This window comes from Sorex fumeus, unplaced genomic scaffold, assembly GCF_029834395.1.
Source record: "Sorex fumeus unplaced genomic scaffold, SorFum_2.1 ptg000106l, whole genome shotgun sequence".
Lineage (NCBI taxonomy): Eukaryota > Metazoa > Chordata > Mammalia > Eulipotyphla > Soricidae > Sorex > Sorex fumeus.
Genome location: NW_026606163.1, coordinates 3,316,392 through 3,341,489, shown reverse-complemented (window position 1 = coordinate 3,341,489; position 25,098 = coordinate 3,316,392). Strand labels below are relative to the sequence as shown.

General features: G+C 44.5%; 1 pseudogene; it reads right to left on the bottom strand.

Moving 5' to 3' along the window:
• Nucleotides 1-24,139: 24,139 nt before the first annotated feature.
• Nucleotides 24,140-25,098, bottom strand: part of LOC130042609 (NUT family member 2G-like) — a 61,640-nt pseudogene continuing 60,681 nt past the window's right edge.

The following is a 25,098-nucleotide window of genomic DNA, read 5'->3' as shown; positions in this document are numbered from 1 at the left end:
TTCCTAGGTTCTCAAAGATTTGCTCAAATGAAATGTTCACTCCTAAATAATACTAAATAATACTATTTATCTTTGTTCTCGGAGAGCCTGGCAAGCTACCGAGAGCATCTCGCCCACATGGCAAAGTTTGGCAAGCTACCCGTGGCCTATTTGATATGCCAAACACAGTAACAACAAGTGTCACAATAGAGACATTACTGGGCCCGCTTGAGCAAATCGATGGACAACTGGTGGACATTGCTACAGTTTCTCTAAGAAAACTTTTTTGGATCATTTTAGTGGATTATTCATAACAAGAAATACAAAATAAATTACTTAGGTTCTGCTTTGGGGGCAGGGTTTGGGGTTTGGGATGGAAACACTTGAAATATGGCTATGGGAAGGTGTAATGGTGGTGAAATTGATGTTCAAATATTAAATGTAATCAATTATTGTGAACAACTTTATAAATACTGTAGGACCTCAATATGTGGATTACGGTTTTATGCGAATAATTTTCTTAGATAATTAATTTTAAGTAAAATAGTAAATGTAGACCATAAAGTTCAGGATACTGTCATTTATTATTTTTTTGTTCTCGTCTTTTGTTCTTATCTTTTCCATTCACATTTTAACTCATTTACGACACCAATATAATAATATAGAGTTTCTAAGTTTAAAAATTACAAAGACAGTAGAGGAAAAGAAAAATTACATCTCATTCCTTTGAATTTACATTTCAAACCATCTCTATATAAATCAAGACAAAGTGAATCTTCTAGCAAAGTGAAGTTTCTGTCTGCACAGTTCATTTTGACAAGTCAGTTTTATGTTCACAGTTTCTATGCAGAAAGAGCATTCAACATATCCATTCACTAAACAAACTTAGCAGTTTACAAAGAAACAATATTTTTTCCTTTTTTAAAAATTTATATATATATATATATTATTACTGAAATACCATGAGGTACAGTTGTAGGTTTACAAATCTTTGTGCTTGGGTTTTGGTCATACAATGATCAAATACCCATCCCTACACCAGTGCCAATTTTCCACCACCATGGATAATATCCCCCCCCCTTCCACCCTTCCTCTGTGGCAGGGCATTCCCTTTTGTTCTCTCTCTCCTTTTGGGTGTTCTGGTCTGCAAAAGAGGCATTGAGTGGCAAACATGTTCAGTCCATAGTCTACTTTTAACATGCATCTCCCCTCCTGGGAGGATCCTCCAAACACCCTTTATTTGGTGCTCCCTTTTCTATCTGAACTGCCCTTTCGCCTAGAATATCTGGCTGTCCTCTAAGCTATGGAATAATCCTCCTGGTGCTGATCTCAGCTATTCATGGGTATTAATCTCATATTTTGTTACTTTATATCCCCCAGATGAATGCAATCTTTCTATATCTATCCCTCTCTTTCTGACTCATTTCGCTTAGCATCATACTTTCCATGTTGTACCACGTATGTAAATTTCATGACTTCATCTTTTCTAATAGCTACATAGAACTCCATTGTGTAGATGTACCAAAGTTTCTTTAACCAGTCATCTGTTCTTGAGCACTCAGGTTTCTTCCAGTTTCTGGCTATTGTAAAGAGGAGCAGGGGATATTTTTCCATTTCCTCATGCCCTCTTTTATTTCCTGAAGAAGCATTTTGTAGTTTTCTTTGTACAGGTCCTTTAATTCCCTAGTTAACCTGATTCCTAGGTACTTGATTTCCTGGGGTACAATTGTGAATGGGATTGTTTTCTTTATGTCGCTTTCTTCTCTTTTCACTATTTGCGTATAGGAAAGCCATGAATTTTTGTGTATTGATTTTATAGCCTCCAACTTTACTATACAAGTCTGTTGTTTCAAGGAGTTTCTTGGTAGAGGTTTTAGGATTCTCTAAGTATAGTATCATACCATCTGCGAATAGTGAGAGCTTGATTTCTTCCTTCCCTACCTGGATGCCCTTAATATCTTTTTCTTGATTAATTGATATTGCAAGTAGTTCCAGTACTATATTGAACAGTAGTGGAGAGAGTGGGCATCTTTGTCTCGTCCCTGATCTTAGGGGGAAGGTTCTCAGTTTTTCCCCATTGAGGATGATGTTTCCTGTAGTTTTGTGGTAGATGGCTTTAACTATATTGAGAAAAGTCCCCTCTATCCCAATTTTGGTGAGGGTTTTCATCATAAACGGTTGCTGGATCTTGTCAAATGCTTTCTCTGCATCTATTGATATGATCATATGATTTTCATCTTTTCTTTTATTGATATGATGGATTATGTTGACAGATTTCCGAATGTTGAACCATCCTTGCATCACCGGGATGAATCCCACTTGGTCATGGTGTATGATCTTTCTGATGAGTTGTTGAATTCTATTTGCTACTATTTTGTTGAGAATCTTCGTATCCGTGTTCATCAGGAATATCGGCCTGAGTTTTATTTTTCTTGTCGTGTCTTTGTTTCCTTTTGGTATTAGAGAGATATGGGCTTCATAGAAACTGTTTGGGAGAGTTTCTGTTTTTTCAATTTCCTGGAAAGTCTGGAGAATAACCTACAATTGGTCCTCTTTAAATGTTTGGAAAAATTAGCTAGGGAATCCATCTGGACCTGGACTATTGTTTTTGGGAAGACTTTTGATTACAGTTTCAATTTCCTTGATGTGAATAGGTCTATTCTGGTACACCATATCTTCTTGATTCAGCCTTGGGGGATAATAGGAATCCAGGAATTTATCCATTTCTTCTAGGTTCTCTTTTTTCGTGGCATAAAGACATTCAAAGTAGTCTCTGATGATCTTTTGAATTTCTTTGGTTTCTGTTGTGATATCCCCATTCTTATTTCTGATTCGATTTATTAGGATTCTCTCTCTGTTTCTTTGTGAGTGTTGCTAGTGGTTTATCTATCTTATTTATTTTCTCCAATAACCAGCTCTTGGTTTCATTGATCTTTTGAATTGCTTTTTTTTTTTGGGTTTCCACGTCTTTGATTTCTGCTCCAAGTTTTATAGTGTCTTTCCTTCTGCACAATTTATGCTCCTTCTGTTGATCCTCTTCTAAGATCTTGAGCTGTGAAGTCAGGTTGTTTATGTGCATCCTTTCTTCTGTCCTGAGATATGCTTGCAGAGCTATAAATTTTCCCCTTCAAACGGTTTTTGCAGCTTCCCATAAGTTTTGGTAGCTCGTGTCTTCATTCTAAATTGTTTCCAAGTATCCTTTGATTTCATCTTTGACTTCCCTCCTGATCCACTCGTTTTGAAGCATTGAGTTTTTTAATTTCCAAGTGTTTGATTTGGTTCTCCCTATCTGTGTGTGATTCACTCCTATTCTCAGTGCATCGTGATCTGAAAAGATTGTTGATACTATTTCTATTTTCCTGATTCTATTTAGGTATGTTTTGTGGCCTCGGACATGGTCTATTTTGGAAAATGTTCCATGCGCACTGGAGAAGAATGTGTATTCTTTCTTTTAGGGGTGCAAAGCCCTGTGCAGGTCTATACGCCCTCTCTCTTCTATTTCTTCTCTCAAAGCCAACGTTTCCTTGCTGAGTTTTGTTCTTGTTGATCTATCAGAGGTGATAAGATGATGTTGAAATCTCCAGCTACTATTGTGTTGCTAGAAATGTCCTCCTTAAAATCTGTTAGCAGTTGTTTTAAATATTTAGCTGCTCCCTCATTAGGTGCATATGCATTTAAGAGTGTGATTTCTTCCTGTTGTCCGTGTCCCTTGATGAAGAGAAAATAGCCTTCGTTGTCTCTTCTAATCTTTTTCAATGCAAAATTAATGCTAGCAGATACTAGTATGACCACCCCAGCTTTTCTGAGGGAGCTGTTTGCTTGCAGGATTGTTTTCCATCCTTTGACATTGAGTCTGTTTTTGCTCTGGCTGTTAAGATGAGTTTCTTGTAGGAAGCAGAATGTTGGGTTCTGTCTCTGAATCCATTTTGCCACTCTGTGTCTCTTAATTGGTGAATTTAGACCGTTGACAATCAGAGGGATTATTGTTATGGAGTTTTGTGTCATCTTTCTGTAAGGGTGTGTTGTGGTTGTAGGGTTTGTCTTGTCTTACAGTAGCCCCTTTAGCCCTTACTTTAGGTTTGCTTTTGAGTCTATGAAGTTCCTGAGCTGCTGTTTGTCTAGAAAATACTGTACCACTCCTGGAATTTTGAGTGAGAGTTTAGCTGGATAGAGTATTCTTGGTGAAGCATTCATTTCAGTGAGTTTTTTTCACTATATCTTGCCACTGCCTTCGGGCTTGAAGGGTTTCCTCTGATGCATCTGCTGTGAATCTAAGGGGTGCTCCTTTGTATGTGATTTTCTTCTTTGACCTTGCTGTTTGCAGTATTGTATCTCTATCAGGAGCATCAATCATTCTAACTATGATATGTATTGGAGTGTTTTTGTTAGGGTCTCTTTTAGCTGGTACCCTTCGGGCTCCTTGAACCTGAATGACTGCATTGTGGAGCTCTGGGAATAGATCAGCAATGATTTGTTTCACCGTGTTTTTTTCATTGGGATTGTTTCCCTGAGCTTCTGTTAGTCCAATGATTCTAATGTTGTTCCTCTTGGAATCATCTCCTAGGACTCTTATTCTCTGTAGAGCTAATTTGAGGTGCCTTGCCACTGTGTGTTGTTGCCTGTTGGCTTGGTGCAGCTGATCTTCCAGCTCACTGATTCTCTCTTCTCCTGCGGTCATTCTATTGTTGAGAGAAGAGACTGAGTTTTTCATTTCATCTACGGAATCTTTTATTCGTGACATTTCTGCTCTCATTTCCTAGCGTAATTTGTCAATTTTTTCTGTCATGTTACAGGATATCTGTCTAACTGTCTGATTGAGTTGATCGAACATTTTCATGACTTCGTATCTGAATTCTTTGTCTGAGAGGTCCCTTAGGTGAACAGTATCGACAGATTCTTCTGCATTCTTTTTGTTGTGCTCCCCATGTGGTGGGGATTTGCATTGTTTCTTCATGTTTCTGGGTTTGGGACGAGATCAGTGCAGTGTGAGCGGTGAAGAGGGAAAGGCAGGGTGGCAAAGCCAATTTTCTGCAGGCGTCTCTCTTTAAACACTTTAAAGATACAAAGCGCAAAAATATGGAAGACTAGTTAGAAATAAAAGTTCAATTAACAGCAATTATCTAGGTGATTTATAGATCTTTTTTGTCTTTTATATAATTTTCAGTATATTCTAGCTTTTCCAATCAGTATATAAGACTTTCAGATGTTTGGGGGGGGGGAGGTTGGTAAAAGGTAAAGGTAAAGGCCCTCCCGTTGATCATCTATTTGCTCGAGCGGGCCCAGTAACTTCTCCATTGGATACTTTGTTGTTACTGTGTTTGCCATATCGAATATGTCACAGGGAGCTTGCCAGGCTCTGCTGTGCGGGGGAGATACTCTCAGTAAATTGCCAGGCTCTCTGAGAGGGGTGGAGGAATCGAACTCGGGTCGGCCATGTTGGATGCCTGCAAGGCAAACGCCCTACCCGCTGTGCTATGGCTCCGGGGTTGGGGGGGGTTATTTTGAATAATTAAAACTATGATTTAAATCATATAAATAAATCTAAGGATTCTTAGAATAGGGTTTAGGGTACAGTACATGGATTAAGGTGCAAGCCTTGCATGAAAGCAAACTTGGTGTGATTCCTGACATCACAAAGTCCCCCAACCATCTCCAGCTTCATCCCTGGGACCTTTAAATTCTGGTCTCGGAGGCCCTTGACAACCAACTGGGTTGCCTGGCCAAACTCTCAGGGCCCAAGCAGCATCCTGAAATGAACTTCATGCCCAGCTGTCCAGGAAATGCCAAGAAGGGTCCCAGATCTTCAGAGCCCCATTTGGAAGGTAGTAGCAACATACATGCCCCCATATCCCCAAGAAATATCCTTAGAATGAGTTCATCAGAGAAACTTGATTGTTTCACAGTACTGAGTCTCAACTCATTTTAAAACAGTTAAAACAGGATAAAACCATGAACATATCATCCTGAAACATAAGTTGTACTCCCACATTTGTTCACTTTCACTCTGGCTACTGGGAGAAAATGCAGCCAGAAATGAAACACTTCTCTTCTGCTAAAACAATGCCTGGTCATCAGCACGCGCGCGCACACACACACACACACACACACACACACACACACACCCCAAATATGGGTATTGTTACTTGATTATTGCTTTTTATAATTGTTAATGTTCATGTTTAGCGTGTATAAAGTTACTGTACTTCCTTCCACCACCATCAAACCCCCAAAATGGCTTAGAAATTATTAAATGGTGCCAGATCAAGTTCACGTGACACAGAGCTATATGGCTGTAAAGTCAGCCACAAACAGTACTCCAGAGTTCAGAACTATATCTTATGTGGATGCACTGCAAAGGGGTACTTATGGATTAGAAGGAGTCAGAAAAATTGAAAAGCCTCCAGAAGGATGAGAGAGTTAACTAACACTTCATTCCAATGGTGAAGTTACACTTCTTAGAAAATGTTTAGGTGAAGGAAAGAACAGGAGCACAACTGAGATATTGAAACAAAAGCAAATGTTCCCCTAAGATGGGGAAACTACACAATCACATTAGTAAATACAGTTCAAATTAGCCAGGGTCAGAAAGGCAAAACACTAAAGACGGAAAAAAACAATTAGTAACCCAAAAGGTGATTAATGTTCTACTTCAAACCCACTCAGCAACCTACCACTGCTAACGCAGTGAACTTGAAAAGGAGATGGTAAGTTTCACCTTGCTCTGTGTTAAATTTTACGTATCTGGTCATCTAACTCAGATAAATTAAGCTCCACTCTGAGAAATTGTTCAGAAATATCACCGTTTCACATGTCTACAAAATAATCCTTTGTTTAAGCAAGTCTCTACTGTCTCTGGCTAGAGCTCTACTATGGTGCAGTGATAACTCCACCCAGTGAAGATCCCTAGGATGTAATCTAACACACAGCCTCTCATTCCAGATAAGACAGAATCCACATCATAATAAATAATTTCAAGTTTGATGAAATTTTTTTGTTTTGTTTTTCAACATTATTCCTGGTAGTGCTTTCGGGGCCTGGGATCTCTTCAGGGATTAAACTTGAGACTCTTGCATGCACTCAGTCCATTATATTACTGATCCATAAAAATTCTTTTTGTTTGGTTTGTTTTGGGGGCCACACCTGGGAGTACTCAGGAATTACTCTCAGATATGTGCTCACATATCAGTCTTGGACAGGTTGATGGGACCATATGTTCTGCAGGGATCGAACCTGATTCGGTTGCATATAAGACAAGTGCTCAACCCATTGTACTATTGCTCCAGCCCTACCATAATGTTTCTTTCATTAATTACATTTCAGAGGTTGTATAGATAAATAATAACCAATAAACGAGAAAACGTTAAAGGAAAAACTGATAAAATCTAGTAGAATAGAAGAGTGTTAAGTGACTCAATTGAGCTTTCATTCACCAAATACATAGTGACAGTCTGCTTCTCACTCACTAATGAGTCCAAACTGATATATCCTGTAACTTAGATATAAAGAAAGTTGAAAAACTTAATAACGTGTTTCATGTAACCAAGTAACGCCTTCATGAATATAACATCATTTGATAGTGAAAGAGGAAGCCTCAGTTTCCCCTTGCCAACAAGTGGCGTCTCCACTGTTTCCCCTCACCAGCAGTTCCATTTCCCCCATTGATCTACTCCACCTCATCTGCAAGGCCAAATCTTAAACATTCCTGGAGCTCCCCAGGACCATATTCTCCTGTCCTAGAATTAGGAATCACAATGCTAAGATAAGGAACAATACCTGAGGCAGATGACCCGAAAGATAAACCAGCATGACCACCCTGTAGATTCCCTGCATTCTGTGTTACAAAAAGACCTGTTTTTCCTGTAAAAGTCTCACAAAAAGAGCCATAGGCCCACACTAAGTTCTCTCCCACTCTGGGAATCACCTATTCCTCTCTCTTCTATTTATCAATAAACTTTTCTACTTTCTAACTCTGACAATCTTTCACGGTCATGGTCTTCCCGTTGTTCATTGATTTGCTCTAGCGGGCCCAATATCGTCTCCATCATGAGACTTGTTGTTACTGTGTTTGGCATATTAAATATGCCATGGTTAGCTTGCCAGGCTCTGTCGGGCGGGCGAGATACTCTTAGCAGCTTTCCGGGCTCTGGAGAGGGGCCGAGGAATCGAACTCTGGTGAGCCATGCTAGCTGTAGGTAAAACAAACGCCCTACCCACTGTGCTATCACTCCAGCCTGAGAATCTTTAGTACTTAATATTTTCATTCTTAAAAATATTGAAGAACCTGGATTCGCGAATGAACATAGAAACCTACTGCCGCCACTTCTGCTGCACCTGCATCAATAGTATTTGGGTGGGGGGTCAATTTGACCACGTCCAACAGTCTTCCTATTTTTCTGCCTCTCTTGGAACACATGTGTTGCTGTGGATCTGAACTGGATCTGCAGCATGAAGGCAAGCATCCTACCTCCTGCTCTTTATAATTTGGATTTTGGTTTACACCTGGCTTTGCTCAGGGATTACTCTTGGTGGACTCAGTGACCATATGGGATTCCAGGCATGGATGTTGCGTCCACATGGACCTCGGGTCCGCATGTGCAAGGGAAGATCCCTACCCATTGAACTATTTGTCCAGTCCTGAACCCTGTTGCTTTAGACCATAGTGGCAAAAGTTATTAAAATACATTCTGACTTTAGAATGTAGTGCTAGAAGGGAAATTCGGCCCCGCAACCGCCGCCCCCCAGTACAGGCAATTTAATATGAGTGGAAATATGTGACATTTTGGGAAATCCCTAGTGGAGGTCTGGATTATCCTGGCTCCGCATCGCCCCCTGGTGCTGCTTGGGGGATCATGTGTTGGGCTTGACGCGGTGAGCGTGGTGTTCCGAGTGCGCAGGCGCAGTGCACATACAGCGCCCTCAGCGCCAAGTCCAGTCCCCTTGCTGGTGCAGGGCGAGCCGGGCTTTGTCGCTCCGGCTCCGGTCGCTCCCGTCTGAGTGTGACCGGCCTCAGGTGTCTGCACATCCTGAGGGGGTCTCTGCAAGACCCCAGGCACGCGGGGGGTCGCAGGAGGGGAGCCGAGGGTGCGGCCCTGACTGAGGAGGCGGTGCCGGGTCAAACTCAGGGGTCCCAGCGCGGCTCCCTCCTGTCCGGCTCCAGCCGCGGGTCTCCCGGTGCAGACCCCTGTCGCCCAGTGTAAACTCCAGTCAAGGTGCAGATCCCGGTCACCATGCAGACGCCGGTTATTGGTGCAGACCCGCTGCCCGTCCTCAGGCAGGCAGTGAGCAGTGGGTTGCTTCCCAGGCTACCCCGCACCTGGTGGGCGGCCTGCCCTGCTGTCACTCAGGGCTCCAATGTGCTCTCCTGCCCTGGACTCCTCCCTGTGCTCTCCTCTCCTGGGCTCCTCCCTAAGCTCCTTTCCCTGATTGTTGAAACTCCTTTTACCCTTGTGTCTCTAGGAATGATCACAGATTAGGGGATGTTCATGGGCTCTCCTGGTGGCTCTCTCTGGCTGTTCAGTGCTCTTGAACAGCTTCCCCACCTGGGATGACCTTTGACTGAGGCCGACAGAGGAGAACCGAGGGCCAAGCTGGTTGATAATCAGTTGCCTTATTCCATCTCTTGTCTCGCCCAAACTCTATCCACCACTCTCTCCCCCCTCTGGCCATGACTCTCTCCCCAATTTGCCCCCAAATCTCTCTAGCCTCTCTGTAACACACTCCACAATTCTCTCTCCAACCCTTGCTTGCTCTGTCTCTTGCTCTGCCCACATCTCCAACTCTGCCTCTCTCCAACTCTACCTCTCTTTCTTTTTTCACCAACTCTCTGCAACCACATTTTTTACCACCTCTTCTCAAACCAAGCCTCCCAAACTGTTCCTCCCCCCACCCAGGTATAATTAACATACTCTTCATGCCTTTCTGACCACCTGCAGCCCACCAGGGCAAAACAGCACTTAAGGTGTGTTTCTCCCCTCTTTAGACCAGAAAGTTAATTAACATCTTATTTCAACTTCCTAATAATTGCCATTCTGTATCGACACAGGAATAGACACAATTAGACTTGTAGGACAACTCTCTTTGGGGACATCTCACCACAGACTCAGACTACAGTGCTCAGGCTGGATCAATCATTCCTAACCCCAACAGGACCCAAATCTAGTTATTACTTTTGGATCATGACAGAATTTGTCCATGACCATATTCTTAACTTATAGTTTAGTATTAGGCAACTTTGGCCAGGCCCATTTTGATGCCAGGGTAGCTCACCGCTTGCCCTGGGTCCATCCAGTCCCTCATCGGGGCCCTGATTTGGGGGATGTAGGCAGTAAGGGCAACTGAGGCTTAAGTTGAGAGAGCAGATGTCTACGAGGTAATATTATCTGGAGTCAATCAACTCCCAAGTTACAAAAGCATGTCTTTTTAACTGTCTTCCTGTGTCCGTACAAAAAGCCATTGCTCTGAGGTAGCTAACTATGCAAAGGACATTAAGAGAGAAAAACAATATTTACAAGTCAGCAGAGTCTGATCAGGAGGCAAAGGTAATTGACAGGTTGGGGGAGCAATCAACAACCCCAAGCTCCCTGTGGCTGGGAAGGAAAGGCAAACCAATGTTCTTCTACAGGAGAGAAATTCGGGACATTGGTTGTCGGAAATGTGCACTGGTGAAGGGATGGGTGTGGAACATTGTATGACTGAAACCAAATCATGAACAGCTTTGTACCTACATATAATGGTGATCCAAAAACAATAAAGAATAAAACAGTGTGAATTGGGGTAGGGTAGGGTTCTGTAAAGTAAGTATTGGTTTGACTATGTTTAAAATTGAAAAGAGAAAATAATACATGGGGCAATTTTTCATCTGAGGACAACAGGTAAATTTAGGCCAAGTATTTGATATGGGATATTATAACAATGTGAATTAGGACGTGATTGGGGTTATTAGAGAAAGAGTGTTGGTTCATTTGAGGCTAATTAGGCAGAGCCTTTGGTGTGGGTTGCTAAAAGAATGTGGATTGCATTCAGGTTTGGGTTTGGATTAAAGTTTTGTTTGATAAGGGTTTGACTGCTTTTAAAACTGAAAATGAAGTAAAGTCTAGGGAGATTGTTCAGTTGAGGATAATAGGTAAATTAATGCCCAGCCTTTAGGTTGGGGATTATAAGAACGTGGCTTTGCTGTTTTTGGTTTACTGTTATTAGGGTTTGGGTTCTGTTTGAGTAAGGATAAGGACTGGGCTACTTGTACAAGTACAAGCACTGTAGCACTGTCTTCCCGTTATTCATCGCTCAAGAGGGCACAAGTAACATCTCCATTGTGAGACTTGTTACTGTTTTGGGAAAATAGAATACGTCATGCGTAGCTTGCCAAGCTCTGCCAAGCGGGTAGGATACTCTCAGTACCTTGCTGGGCTTTTGTGAGGGACGGAGGAATCAAACCTGGGTCAGCCACGTGCAAGGCAAACGCCCTATCTACTGTGCTATCACTCCACCCACAATTACTTGATGAGAGTAAAGTATGGGGAGATTGTTCGCTTAAGGCTAATAGATAAGGTTAGGGCAAGCCTTTGGTTAGGCTTATGACTAGTGTTCTGTTATAGTGAAGGTATAGGTTTGTCTGTGTTTAATGTTGAAAATTGAAGTTAAGTAGGTGGCGATTGTTTAGTTGAGACTATTAGGAAAGATTAGATTAAACCGTTCGTATGGGCTGTTAAAAGGATTTTCTAAAAATAATTGGACAAAACAGCTTTGAGTTATGGAGCTTCTCAAGAATTTACAAAGATATGACAGTAGAGAAACAAAAACTTGCCACTATGTCTTGGAGTTTCTGGAGAGATGGTAGAGCTGATCTGGGCTCAGTCACCAGAACCCCATCTGGTCTCACCAGGAGTAAGCCCTGAACATAAGCCAGTGTGGCCCCTCCAAAATGAAAGAGCAAAAGCAAAATATGTCTTGGACTGAAGGTGAATTTCATGGCAGGGATTCTGAAGATAGAATGTAGTTTACAGTTGAAGGGATATTTTCCTCACCAGATCAATTAATTCTGTTCACATTTCTTTCATTGTGATCTTCTTCAGCATGAAATAGCCAGATCTGAGTCAGCCCCTTAATTTATATCTGACAATGGAGGATAAAAACATGTATAAAAAAGGAACATTAAACCCCCTTAGCAAAACCCCTTTGGATACAGACTGTTAAATAAGCATAGATCACCTGAATGTAATCAATGCAGAATTATTGGTGTGGATAAGATACCTTGAAACTAGGATTTTGATGGACGTCCTCTTCCTGAGACTCTAGCCCTGCGACGTCTCCTGTCCTGTGTGCACACACATTTCTCTTCGAGAGCCAACAGGCATTAGGATGCTGTCTGGAGTATAAAACAGCAGAAGGAACTGTTTATTTTAAATACCTAAGTGCGGGCCTGAAGAAATAGTATAGCACGTCGGACACTTACCGTGCACATGGTCAACCCAGGCTCCACTTCAGGTATCCTATGTGGCTCCCTGAGCACTGTCAGGAGTTATCTCTGAGCCAGGACGAAGCTCTGAGCACAACTGAGTGTGACTCCAAAACAAAACAAACAGTAAGAAATCGCCATTTATGTGAGAGGCTGAATCTGCACTCAGGGCAAGCCTTTCATTCTTGGTGGGGCCTGGCTCGAGCCACTGCTTCTGGGGTCTCTTGAGAAAGTGTGTTCTAAATCAGGCAGGTAATGGGGCTGCTTCCAGGGGGAAGTTCCCTAACAGCCCTGAGTAGGCATGCTCCAGCAGGCTGAATCATCAGTGTTTAAAGGTGTGTGCTTGGTGAGGAAGGGCTTTCTGCAAGGAGACAGCAAAGACCTTCTGAGGAAATAAAGAATCCTAATATAATCATGTATGAAAAAACATCAACGGCTAAGACCCAGAGACTATAAAAACCCAGCTCCCGGAAGCACGTGGCCACTAATCTTATTATCTCATTCTTACTTTGGAGAACCGAGCAGGCAACTGAGGGTGTCCTGCTCGCATGGTAGAGTCTGGCAAACTTCCCGTGTCATACTCAATATGCCAAATACCAGAAAAAACGATAGGTCTCATTCTCCTACCCCTGAAAGAGCACTGAATATGGCTTTTTAAAATATCAGGGCTAGAAAGGAGACATTACTGGAGCCTGCTCAAGGCAATCGACAAACAACAGGCTGATGGTGATTGTGATCGTGATGGTCCAGGTACCTGTAGAACCGGTGTCTGAAAGCCATTCTTTATTTTCAGTGACAAGATATTTGAAACTCAGGATCTTATAGATTCTCAGGGAATTAGACTACTACGTAGTTTTTCAAAACTACTTACAACTCTAATAATTGAGAAACAGTAGGAAAACAACTCTTCAGTGTAAAACATTTTAATTATTTGCACTTATTACTATTAATGAGGGCTGGAGCGATAGCACAGCGGGTAGGGTGTTTGCCTTGCATGCGGGCGACCTAGGTTCGATTCCTCTGCCCCTCTAGGAGAACCCGGCAAGCTACCGAGAGTATCTTGCCTGCATGGCATAGCCTGGCAAGCTACCCGTGCTGCATTCAAAATGCCAAAAACAGTAACAACAAGCCTCACAATTTGTTGTGAGACATTACTAGTGCCCGCTCAAGCCAATCGATGAACAACGGGAGGACAGTGCTATAGTGCTACTATTTATGAAAAGTTAAGCATAAAATGTGTTTCTTAAAATATGTAGTGAATTTAAATTTATATAAAATTACATTATAGAGAGGGAAGGGACAGACTAGACATGATAAAAATCAGTGGCAGTTGGTGTTTGAACACATTAGTGGAGATGGAAGTGAATAACATATACCCCCAAAGCAATATTAAAACAAAGAAATATTAGAACAATTTGGGGGCAGTTGAGTCACACCCAGAAGTGCTTGGGCTCCTCTTGGCTCTGTACTGAGGAGTCACTCTTGAATGCTCCAGTGAACATACACTGTGCCGGGGACCAACCCTGTGAGTTTACCCTACAGTGCTGCTAAACCCTGGGAGACATCTGGAGCCTCCTGGGGCCTTATTGCCTCAGAAGGTGCCTGTCTGCTGCCCCATACAGGACTGCCCCTCTGTGGGTGCTAGGCCTGGGCAGAGGCCCGGGGCACCTTGGCTATGTTCCCCAGGAAGGCTATGTTGGCTGCTGGGCCTGCAAGAGGACAGGACACCCGCTGGCAGTGGTGCTGGGCTGGGCGTGTGTCTGGCAGCACATGGCCTTTGCGCCCCTCAGTATGTATGTGCAACCACTGGACTGGTTCCTCTCCTGGGGTTGGGGAGACTACCCATATGATGCTCAGGAGATCTGGGGGCGCCATGAGTAATTCTTTATATTTCTAAAACATTTGGTACCATGATTTCTAATGCTATTGCGATAGGGTTCCATGGATAAAGTGTCCCTCTAGCACACCAGCACCAGAGTGCCCACTGCCCTCTGCTATAGTGATAGGGGCCCATAGACACAGAGTCCTACACAGCAGCACCAGAGCACCCACTACCCACTGCTCACTGTCCATTGCTACAGTGATAGGGGACCATGGACACAGTGTCCTACACATCAGACCAGAGCGCATGTCTGTCTGTCTGTCTGCCTGTCTCCCCCCACCCCTCTTGTTTCCTTTTTAGGCAGTATGGTTTGCAATACTGTTACTGAAAGGGTATCATGCGTATCCCTTTACCTTCTTTCAGCACTGCCCACTGCTACAGTGGTAGCGGTCCATGGACACAGTGACCCTCCACCACACCAGCACCAGAGGATCCATTGCCCACCCCAGCCATGGCTCCAGTCCCCTCTCCCCAGCCAGTTCCTCTCCCCCAGATTCTCTTCCCTTGCCACTCAGGGTACTCCACTCTGTAAGCGTCCTTCAGCTGAAGGAGGCAGGAGATTTAGGTGAGAGAACAGATCTGGTGACAGAGGAAGACTCAGATTTGTTCCCTGAGTATGCCAGAAGGGGTACTGGGCCAGGAATGGGTCCAGCATCTGGAAGCTGGAATAGCCAAGGCGACCATGTGCCATACACCATCCAAAGGAACCAGAGGCTGTACCTCGATTTCAGACTTTCACTTCCAGCGACATCATAATGCATTTCTAGGGGCTGGAGCGATAGTATAGCGGGTAGGGCATTTGCCTGGCATGTGGCCAATCTGGGTTTGATTCCCACATCCCATATGGTCCCTTGAACACTGCCAGGAGTAATTCCTGAGTGCATGAGCCAGGAGTAACCCCTGTTCATCGCTGGGTGTGACCCAAAAATCATAACACAGTTCCACTATAGTAGTCACCTATTTTGAGGTGAGCTGTCACAGCTTCCCTGGTGCCTGAGAGCTGGGCTAATCTTGGAGAGTGGGAATGTGACAATCATCCTTTTCCCTAAAAATCCCACCAGGAGTCCTTGTAGCCTCCAACTCACTACCAGTCTCCGGCTCTCAAAGGACAGAGGAGGCTTTCGGCATTTCAGTTACCCCCACCTCACTCTGCCACTCTCTAGCACTCCCAAAGAACAAGATTTCTCAGCCCAGCTGAGCCTCAGCACTGCCTCAGCCCCCTACCCACCAGCAAGAAAATCCTCCTCCTGATTCCCTATGCCTCCTAACTTATCTTACTTTGTTCATCTCTCTCCCATAAACAAATACCCAACCCTATTATTAAACACAAAAAAATGTCAAATTCCCCCACCAATGCATGCAACACACAGAGCAGAACCAATCACCAGCACAACTCCCCTTTCAAGATCCATTCATTCTCCATGAGTCAGTTTTCTCCCGTCCTTCCAGATCAGCAGTCACCCTTCCGTTGGCCTCTCTCTCCTCGTGTACATTCACTCACACACCCTCCTATCCCCTGGTTATTCATTCACCTTTGTCCATCTATCCATCCATTCTCCCATCATTCTCATAGAAATCCCCGATCAGCCAATATATCTTCCCTTTCCACCATCCAATGACAGACCCACCATCTTCCCTGTTACCCTCCCACCTGGCTTCCAGTACTCCTCTGCCATCGCATTAATACCTTTAGACAACAAAAATACAGGAGAATATATTTAGTTCAGAGATTAAAATGTAAGTAAAATAAAAAGGATTATTTTAGAGCTAAACCTAGAAAATAATGTGAAGAAAATTCAGTAGGGAGATGAAATTATAGGGAGAATTTATTTAGCTGATACCAAAATTCAAGCCCCTCAGGAAAGGAGGAAAATGATACTCAAAGGAATAATGCACTATTTCATGAATAAACAACAACTCAGGAACTTCGTAGACTCAAAACCAATCTTAAAAGAAGGACTAAAGGGGCTACTGTAAGACAAGACAAATCCCTACAAGCACAACAAACCTCTACAGAAAGATGACACAAAACCCCATATAATAATCTTTCTCAATGTCAACTAAGAGACACAGAGTGGCAAAATGAATTAAGAAACTGAACCAAACATTCTGCTACCTACAGGAAACGTATCTGAACAGCCAGTGCAAACACAGACTCAAAGTCAAAAGATAGAAAACAATCCTTCAAGCAAACAACTCCCTCAAAGAATCCAGGTTGGCCATACTAATATCCAACAACAAAGATTTTAGGCTGAAAAAGATTTTAGGGGACAACAAAGGCCATTTTTTTAATAATCAAGGAATATGTACAGCAGGAATAAAATCATGCTCCTAAACATATACGCATCCAATGAGGGACCACCAAAACACTTAAAACAACTTCTTGGAAACTTAAAGGAGGATATTGGTAGCAAAACAATAGTAGCTAGAGAATTCAACACCATCTTATCACCTCTGGGTAGATCAACAAGATTAAAACTCAGAAGGAAGACATGAAAGAATGCCTTTGGAGGAAGAATGGCTTTGAAGAAAGGCTTTGAAGGAAGAAATGGAAGAGAGAGGGCTAATAGATGTATACAGGGCTTTCCATCCCCCAAAATGTAAATACACATTCTTTTCTGCAAATGTGCACATGGAACATTTTCCAAGATAGACTATGTGCTGGGTCCCAAAACACACCTCAATAGAATCAGGAAGATAGAAATTGTATCCACTAACTTTTCATACCATGATGCATTGAAGTCTTCCAGCAAACCCTCATAAAGTTGTGTGGACACTAAATCATATAGAGCATGGGGCAGGGAGAACTGTCTGAAGATATTGCCTGGACATAAGGATCTTGGGTCAGAGAGATGGTTGGGTCAAAGTGCTGAGCATATGTTCTGCATGCAGGAGTAAAGGTCACTATCCAACACTGCAGGTCCCCTTAAAGCTAAAGGAGTGAAACCCTCACCCCCAGAGTCAGAAATTTCCCTGAAATTTCTGAGAAATGGCCCAAACACACAGAGAAACACATACAGAGAAATGTTGTATATAAAGTCATAAAACACACAGAAGAAAAGTTAGGGGATATATTCTGGGATTTCAACATTAGGGATACATTCAGACACATCTCCAATGGGGAGGGAAAAGCAATCAAGAATACATGAATGGTGTGAGTTTCCAAATAAAGGAGTGGGCACACATGTGGGACTCAAGTGTTTGGTGGCCGAGAGCCACCTTTCAGGCTAGATGACAGCAAGAGATGGACAAAGGATTGAAGGAACAGGGGAACTGGACCCCAGAATTGTCAGTAGCCAGTTTCTCTCTCCTCCCAAATGTAGTCTGATCTCTCTCCTTACTGCAAAATCATCGTTGTACTTTTGCTCGTAGTCCCAGTTATCATAGTTCCATCATACTAGTCTCCTCATAGATCTCAAAGTCCTATACTTCCAGTCATCGTCCTTGGATTCCTTGTCATCCTCCTAGACCCTTCTTTCCCCTTACAGTATAGTAATATAGAAATCATGAAGAGTGGGGGTACACATAGGAGGGGTTGAACAATATCAGAACATCAAACAGAGATAAAGCTAGTCATTCAGGGGATGTTCTAGGAGATTAACTCAAGGACAAAATCTCATCTGAGGGTTCAGCACTCCAGATAACTAGGAGCACTCCAGATTACTAGGAGATCTGTACAAGGGTGGGATTGCATTTAGGGTGTATTGCTTTCTCCTTTCCTCAGCTAGTAAGTAATCCATTTAAACAACCATAGTAAAGGTAAAGGTAAAGGTAAAGGCCCTCCCGTTGATCGTCGATTTGCTCGAGCGGGCCCAGTAACGTCTCCATTGGAGACTTTGTTGTTACTGTGTCTGGCATATCAAATACTCTCGGTAGCTTGCCGGGCTCTCCGAGAGGGGCGGAGGAATCGAACTCAGGTCGGCCATGTTGGCCGCTTGTAAGGCGAACGCCCTACCCGCTGTGCTATCGCAACCATAGTAACTTCTTATAAAATTTCTAGTCAGTTTTGTATGAACACAGTAAGAACTATATTAAGCTTAAAGGTTGGATCTTCCTGGGACATCTTGCTATATATTCCAAACCACAGTCCTCAGGCCAGGCTAGTTGATCCTAACCTCAGCAGGGTCCTTATTCAGTAACTTCTTCTTGGGTCATGACAGAGTCTTTTCCCTGATGATGCTCTTAACTTATTATACTTCATACACTTAGCCTATCTCTTTCCAATGCCAGGGTAGTTTTCAGCTTACCCTGGGCCCATCCAATCCCTTCGTCAGGATCCTGCTTTTGGAGCGCTAGGAACCAAGTGAAACTGAGGCTTAAGTCAAGTAAATATGGATGACCAGGAGTAAATATTATTTTGGAGCCAATTAACTTCCATGTTACAAAGCATAGCCATCAACTGTCTTTCTGTGTCTATACAAAATGGACATTGCTAAATAATCCTTGCAAATGGCATGAAGGAAAGAGAAAAGTAATATAGGATTATTGGTGCTTGATGGAATTGGATATGCCTCAGGGGCACTCTTGTGGGAGCAGCTCAAAAAACCTAATCTCTCTGCAGGAGGAGCAAGGACACCCAATGTTATCCAATAGAATGGGACAACATAAAACTAAAACGCATTTACAAAGAAAAGGAAACTACAATGGACACAAATAAACAAACAAACAAATAAAAGCAACTGAGCAATAGGCAAAAGCTGTTTGATCATCATGCCTAACGAAGGATTAATACCCAGAATATATTAACTCATATAACTAAAAAACAGAAAAAATCACAATAAAAATTATTCAAAAGACATAAACAGACACTTCCTCAAAGATGGCGCACAGACACGTTAAGAAATTCAAAATTACTTATAACTAGGGAAATGGCTCATAGTTGGGAAAATGGTTGAAGAAGAAATGATTGTTGGCAAGGATGTGGAGAAAAGGGCTCTGGTACTGGGAATGAAATTAGTGTAGTTGCTAGGGATAGCGATATGCAGTCCTTAAAAAATTAATACAGAAACTCCATATGATTCTAAAGTACCACTACTAATTAGTTATCCAAAGACAATTAACAGATTTTGCTCAAATGTAAAAGTGATTTCCTAAGGCAAGCAATCACGAAGAAATGACAACTCTAACTTGCAGACCCAGTGAAAACAAAGAAGTTTCTAGAGAGAAAAGAGAAGGGGAGAGGAAGTAATGGGCAGAAGGATGTTTGTGATGGCGGGCTGGCATGGGAGCACTGGAGGTGAGGCCACCTGGTCACAGCTAAGCCCATAAAAGTCAGAAGCTGATTGTCTGAAATTCTATAGGCTGACTAATGATAAGTCTGTGGCATGCTCCTGGACCTCAAGACAAACGCAGTATAAGCTTGTATGACTGAGTGAGAGTATGAGTGTGTCTGTGAGCATGTGTGTGTGTTTGTGTGTGTGTGTGTGTGTGTGTGTGCGTGCATGTGCATGTATAGTTGGGGGCTGGTTACGAGGAAGGAAGTGTTCCTGCCACTGATTCAGGCAAGAATCTGGAATGCTTTTGTACCCCATTTCCGTAAGATATGGTCTGTCTGAAATGCCTGTAGCACCTTTGAAGAGAAGCAGTGTACCAAATAATGACTTTAGAAATAAAGGCAGTTGGGGAGCTGGAGCAATAGCACAGCAGGTAAAGCGTTTGTCTTGCATGCGACTGACCCAAGTTCAATTCCCAGCATCCCATATGGTCCCCTGAGCATCCCAAGAAATAATTCCTGAATGCAGAGCCAGTAGCAACCCCCTGAGCATTGCTGGGTGAGACCAAAAGAGAAAAAGACAGACAGACAGAAAAAAAGAAAGAGAAATATAAAGATATCACGGTCCACGGCCCTCCAGTTGTTCTTCGATTTGCTCGAGCGGGCCAAGTAATGCCTTCATTGTGAAACATGTTACTGTGTTTGGCATATCGAATACGTCACAGGAAGCTTTCCAGGCTTTGCCATGCGGGCAAGAGACTTTAGGTAGCTTACCGGGCTCTCTGAGAGGGGCAGAGGAATCAAACTCGGGTCGGCCATATTGGCTGTGTGCAAGGCAAACACCCTACCCGCTGTGATATCGCTCCAGCCCATAAAGATATAAAGATATAAAAATATAAAGTTAAAGATATAATTCAAAATAATGGTGGCGGGAAGGTACATGGTGGTGGGATTGGTGTTGAAATATTTAATGTAATAAATTATTGTGAACAACTTTATAAATATAAAAAATTTAAAAGGCAAATAAATATTTCCTTTTCCCTAATTATTATGCATCAATATTTCACTAAGGTATAAACACACTTCTCTGAACAAGTTCATGTTTATGCAAATTTTTATACTTCTCATTTCACTGAAAACCTCCACAAAGTTTTACCCTGTATTCACCCTATTACACCATTCACCTGACAAATCCAAGATGCAGATAGGAGACACAGGTGAGGAGAAGAACAAAACTTAGGTGATGGAACTGAGATGATTTTAGGTCTTCATCGTTCTTCCCCGAGGTTCTCCAAGAGCTTTTTTCTTACTTTTACATGTTCCTTCTATGGCCATGGAAAAATTAAGGTATTTCACAGTAGAAAGAGGAATACTCAGACAAATTGAGTTGATAAAGTCATGTCTGATCTACATCAAATTGAAATACTAGAACCAAGGGGCTAGAAGAGAACAGAAGTGTGAAATACATACTTCTCCCAAAATCGTTGCTAGTTATATCTCTGGCATGACATGTTCCTTGAGCATCAAGATAAAGCCCTACAGGCCCTTGAGCACAACCAGATGTGGCCTAGAGGTTTCCCCCAGTTTTCACTGAGGTGGCCTGGTTAACCCTGTCACTGCAGAACCTAACAACACTGGATCCTCAAACTGAGAAGGTGGGCCATACATCACTGAGAGGAGTTCTCAGGCCACCTAAACAGCATTTTTGAGAAACCCTAAATCAATTCACTTATTAGTTAAGTTTTTACACCCAAGACAGAGAAACTTTAATTTCCAGATTCCTAACTCCCCAAAGCAAAGGACCCAGAACTTCAGTGTCTTCGACCTGAGTAACTTGAAGTAACTTGTCCTCCTTTCAGAAGGATACATTTTTCACAAGAGGAATGAGAAGAGTCCAGTTCTCAGGAAATAAGGCACAGAAGCACAAGGTCCGTAGGCCTCCACGCTAACTAGAGATTTTGATGAGCTAGAATCCTATTCCCATTCACACCCACACCATAACCACTCACTGTCCTCAGTAAGCTTCCCCAGGCACTTATCCAACAAGATGTGCCAAGAAGCAGCTCCATGACAGCGGTTGGAATGCAGACAGGGATGATATAGGAGCTGAAGTTCACAGGTTGGTGCAGTTGTAACACCGCTGCAAAATGTTGGAGCTTCTAAAAGTCTGGATGGATGATAATGCAGCTCACAGCCACCCTCCTGGCCTATTGGGTGTCCTGGTAGAGCTGGGTACTTCCCCAACACACCCAGTAATCCTCAGGGGCATGAGACTTCCTGCAGGAGGGAAGGTGACAGTCATCATCTTCTGCATATGGCAGCTTGTGCCTCTCCACCATCATCTGACCCCCAGCACTGCCTTGTCTGCACCACCGCACAGAACCCTCCCTTTCTGTCAGACCTTCTCTCTAGCAATCAGGGCGGTTTTAATCACAAGTCAGCACACACCCACTATTGGAAAGGATCACGGAGGGATGCAGGTCCCATGGAGCTGGACAATCCTGACCTTCCTTGGGTACATGCAGAGCGCCCTGGCTCCATCTTGGCTCTTGACCCACCTTATGACCAAACTGCTCTCGCACCACTCCTTTCTTTCACTCCTTCTTGGTACTCACCTGTTCTGAAACTGCACAAAATCATTGGTCAAAGGAGACCATGCGTGCAGGATGTCCTGTGTTCTGACATGAGGGACGAAACATTCCACCTTCCCACTCACTCACCTGGAAATTCCTTCCCACAAAGCCGGTGACCAAACTCTCGCATCCACAAACTGACCCATGCCCACTGGAGCCTGCCCATCTGAGTTCTCCACTCCAATGGTGTCAGCCCTGCTCACCCACAGGGGGAACTTCTTCTCTGACTAAATGGAGACACAGTGAGGTGGGTCAAGCCAACCTTATCCACAGTGGGTCTCCAGTGGTACACAGCACAGAGCAGGTGCTTGTGGGCCTCTGTACGTACCAAAGATCCAGCTCCTGGTTACTGACCCCCCAAACCACTGGGAACACCCAATCAGACCCAGAACAGAGAGCAGCTCTGTTCTTCTTCAAGGTCAGGGACTCCATATCTAGTGTCCATGCAGCTGACCAATAGACATGTGGTGAGCAGAGACCCCAGGCCAGAGACGTACAGAATACCAGCATCTGCCACTACATCCCAGGTTCCAGCCTCCCTCTGACAACCAGGATTGCAGGGACATTGAGAGAAACCGTCGTGTGAGGTGACACAGAGCCAGCTGGCATTGCACCTGGGAGGCAGGATGAACACTGCCGTCTCAGGGGCAGACCTGTTTCAGGGTAAGGCACAGGGATGAGGATAAGAAGATGAGCAAAATCAGGTGAGGAGAGAGGACAATACAGTAGAGGACAGGTCACAGGCAGAAAGACTTGGACTAGAAGGACACAGATTGTCCCAGCACACAGCCTTGAAGATGCAGGGGCTCTAATATTTTAACCCTCTCCCACTGCCAGCCTGGCTCTAGGACCTGAGAAACAACTCACTTTGTAAAGCAGGGGGCGGTAGAGAACACCCAGTGGGAATGAATGAGCACAGCTCCACAGGGATGAATGCTCTGGTACTGCAGGCTGGCCTGCCATGGCCACTGGCCTTCCACAGCCTCGTGGCCACCAGAGATCATCCATACCCCTCGGGCTTCCCGCACACTGTGATGACCATCCCGATGCCATGTGGTAAACAGGAGGTCCCCATTTCCTCTCCAGTAGACCCTTGACCACTTCTCAGTGGGAAAGCAGAAGCAGGGGTCAACCAGTCCCAGAGTGAGAGGGCAGCTTGGTGTCTGATATCCCTGTCTGCTGCCTGGGCAACAGGAACGTGGACAGCAGAGCACACAGTGAGCAAGCTCCGTGGGAAGCCGCGGAAGGGATATGGTGGCCACAGCTGGTCACAGCTGCATCCCGGAAAAACCCATGCCCTCAGCAACCCTCACCCCCACCCCCGGCCCAGACACTAGCTTTGTGTGAGGGGCTGTATTAATGTCCTGCCTCCACCTCCCCACTGTCTCCGGGAGGGGCAGTGGGCCATGTGACCTGGACAGGGTGTTCCGGGTGCACCAACTGTAAGGACGCCGTGGCCGGCTGCCCGCTCGAAGACTGGGGAACACAGAGAGGAGAAAAGAGGAGACTGATGGGCCAGTCCAGCCGGGCTGTTCCCCGCCCACAGCCCATCTGCTCACCTGAGCCCCGGGTGCCCCAAGCACCTGCTGAGCCAAGGGCTGCGGGGCTGGTTCTTCCTGCCAGGGGTTTCCAGTCTCCATGCCCATGGCCAGAGTGGCTTCAGCCCTGGCTGCACCCCTCTGACCTCTGACCCCTAAAATATGACCTCTCTAATCCCATCCTTCCCACTGGACTCAGCTCTCTCCTGAGCCCTCCTTGACTTTGGACCTGCCCCTGTGCTATCCCTGTCCTGAGCCCTCTGGCCCAGAGTTGTGGACTATCTCCTCATGTAAGTCCCTAGCCCCTGCACAGCTTGAACCTGCCTACACAGGTTTGCAGAAACTCTTCTCACCTAGCTCTGGTGCGGGTTTTGTTTTCCCTTCCATGATCCAGTGCCTGAGCCCTTACCTAGCCCACAACTGGATGTGCAGTTTGGACCCTCACCAGAGCTGCTCCAACTGTGGGGTTTGGAACATGGCCCTTTGGCCAGTGCAGAGACTGCTGCCGTTTCCGGAGCCTATACCAGGTGGCCCCTTTTGGAGACAACACATACAGAGAGAACAGGACCTGGGCAAAGAGGGCACCAAAGCCTGTCGAAGCACCAACAATGCAAGGAACACCTGCAAGTGTTTTCCAGGCACGGCCACAGGTGTGCCTGTATGTGCTCTGGGATGGCTTTAGTCTGACACAACCCAATCCCAAGAACTTGACACAAACAGCGAGACTCTTCTGGGGCTCCAGGATCCTCAAGGCCTGATAATGAGACCATTGTTTTCCACCTATCCCATGAAAATGCACCCCTCAATCTTTATCCTGGTCACATAAAACATGGTCCCCTCTCCAGGGATTTTGTGATGTGCATTTTCTTGGGAGCAGACTGTGTTAATACCTCCCAAACCCCAGATAGACCCTTTTCCACCCTCACTCCCGTCCCACTTCAGAGGAATGAAGAGCTGGTCTCAGCAAGCTGCCATCCCTGCTCTAACAGGTAAAAGCCAGGTCCCCAGGGCTTTCCAGATGCTTGATCCAACTTTTCAGGTCCTTTATCAGCACCACCACCCCAGAGTCTCCTCCATCCAACCCAGCTCCACAGCTCGGCTGCCCCTCTAGGGTCTGCTCCATGGAGGAGGAAGAGCCCAGGGACCCCTCAGCTCCCTGACTGTGACTGCTGGGCTTCCTCAGTGCTCCCCAGTGGAGAGCAGAGCTTTCTCCAGACAGGTCAGTGTTGTTTAAACTCCCAGCACTTGCTGGGGTGGGGCCAGGTGTCAAGGAGCTCGCCAATAGGAACAACCTGGAGTTTATGGTCTAGTCTATGGGAATGAGCACAGGCCCCGCTGCTGTATCTGGGTCCCCTACAGGGCAGCTGATCTGCTCTGAAGTCTGGATGCTGGACTTTGTG